Consider the following 2,136-nt stretch of genomic DNA (forward strand, 5'->3'; position numbering starts at 1 on the left):
TCGTGCATCAAAAACTTCCCCCAAAATATTATCTGCTTACAAGCCATGGAGGAGCTCAAGAATGATTTTTAAAATCAAGTAAAAGAAGTGGAGGAAAAATTATAAACAGAAATGATAATGATGCAAAAAAAAACATGAAAAGGCAACAACTTGACTGAAAAAAATAACAGACTAAAAAAATACAGTACCTCAAATGGCAAAAGAGGCCCAATAATCCAATGAGGAGAAAAATGCCATAAAATGTAAAATTCTTCAGATGGAAAATGAATTTCAAAAAATCATCAAAGAGAATAATTCTTTCAAAATTATATTAGAGCAAATGGAAGATAATGATTTTATTAAAAAAAAATTACGATATGAACCTGATGCAAACAAATGAAGAATAGAAGGCAATTTGGAATATCTCATTGGAAAAACCACTGACCTGGAAAATAGATCTAGGAAAGATCATTTTAAAAATATTGGAATACCTGAAAGCCATAATCAAAACAAGAGCCTAGAAATCAATTTTCAAGAAGTTCTCAAGGAAAATTGTCCTGATATTCTAGAATCAGAGGGCAAAATAGAAATGGAAAGAATTATTTTTGACCAGCCAGCCAATTCGGAGCTGAGAGTCCCAGCTCCACTTTTAGCAAGATGGTGGGTGGAGCGAAACCGCAGCACCAGACACTCAGCTGGAGCACAGGCTACTTGGGAAGGATTAAATATATTGCAATGATGCCTGAAATAAACACTGACAATCTTGATGAGCAGCAAGTTTAGCTCCCTGCAGAGATGTGCGTTTTTAATGATGAAAATTATAACAAGATTGGTGCAGAGCCTAAAAAGAACTGCCACCTGAAGGAAAACATTGATAAAGGATAATTACATAGAGTTTGTATTGTCTTCTTATTTAATATTGAAAATATATTATTACTGTAGCAGAGATCAGATTCTAAAATTACTTTTTCAGGCTGTTTTACAAACACTTGATCCAGTTATCCACTAAACAAACCAGTAGAACTGGAAGAAAATAATCCCATAGGAGTAAGGCGGGCAGCTCAGAGACATTTAAAGGCTGAAATAGGAATCCCCATGGAACAGGTTTCTCCACAAGATATTTCCTCTCTAACACGAATCCACTACAACGCAAAATCTGATGGGATTTTGGGAGAACATGAAGTTGATTATATCTTGTTTGTGAAGAAGAATGTAACCCTAGATCTAGATCTTAATGAAATCAATAGCTACTGTTATGTGACCAAAAAAGAACTAGAAGTCCTGAAAAAAGCAACTAATGGTGAAATTAAGATTACACCCTGTCTCAAAATCATTGTCCAGACTTTTCTTTTTAAATAGTGGTACAGCTTGAATCATTTGAATACATTTGTTGAACATGAGAAAATTCACAGAAAGTAAAATGTGGGTCTATAAAACCCCATATTAAAGTCATTTTAAAATTACCTTGTTCCCTCGTTCTCTTTTATGAGGACCATCATAGATGATATGCAGTTCGAATATGTAGAAAGACCACTGGCTAGGTGACTGTAAATTGTAAGTCTTAGGAGTACACATGGACAAAAGGTCCATAAAAATGGAAGATTCATTTGTTTAAAAATTAAACAAAAACCACACATGCTTGTACACACACTCACAATTTAGCTAGAATAAATTTAACATGTGCCTAAAAATCTATTTGTGGCAAATGTACATGAATTAAGTTTTTTTTTCATTTTTCAAATGCTTTATTAACATCTGATTTACATCATTCATTTCCACCACATTTTGAGTTACAAACTTTCTCCCCTATTTTCCCCTACCCATGGCACCAAAATAGCAGTCCAAAAGGATATCCCCTCCTCCAATCTGTTCTCTCCCATATTTTCTCCCATACCACTTTCTACTTTTACAATAGGGCATGGTGGATCTCTATGCCCCAGTGCCTGTATATCTTATTTTCCAATTAACTGTAAAATAGTATTAATAATGGTATATATACATATATATGTATATATATATATATTTAAACATTTGATTTTAAAACTTTGAATTAAAGATTCTTTCCCTTCCCCCCTTGACACCCACACTTACTAGGAAGATAAGCAGTTCAGTATAGGCTGTACATGTGTAGGTAATGCAAAACAATAATATAGTAGA

The 2,136-nt window shown here is 33.6% G+C and overlaps 1 pseudogene; it reads left to right on the forward strand.

Moving 5' to 3' along the window:
* The first annotated feature begins 676 nt into the window (after positions 1 to 676).
* On the forward strand, positions 677 to 1,840 carry LOC138163278 (isopentenyl-diphosphate Delta-isomerase 1-like; annotated as a pseudogene).
* Positions 1,841 to 2,136: the final 296 nt, after the last annotated feature.

The sequence above is a fragment of the Petaurus breviceps genome, unplaced genomic scaffold, assembly GCF_028583685.1.
Source record: "Petaurus breviceps papuanus isolate PSGF00001 unplaced genomic scaffold, PetGlider_PUasm1.0 125, whole genome shotgun sequence".
Classification (NCBI taxonomy): Eukaryota; Metazoa; Chordata; class Mammalia; order Diprotodontia; family Petauridae; genus Petaurus; species Petaurus breviceps.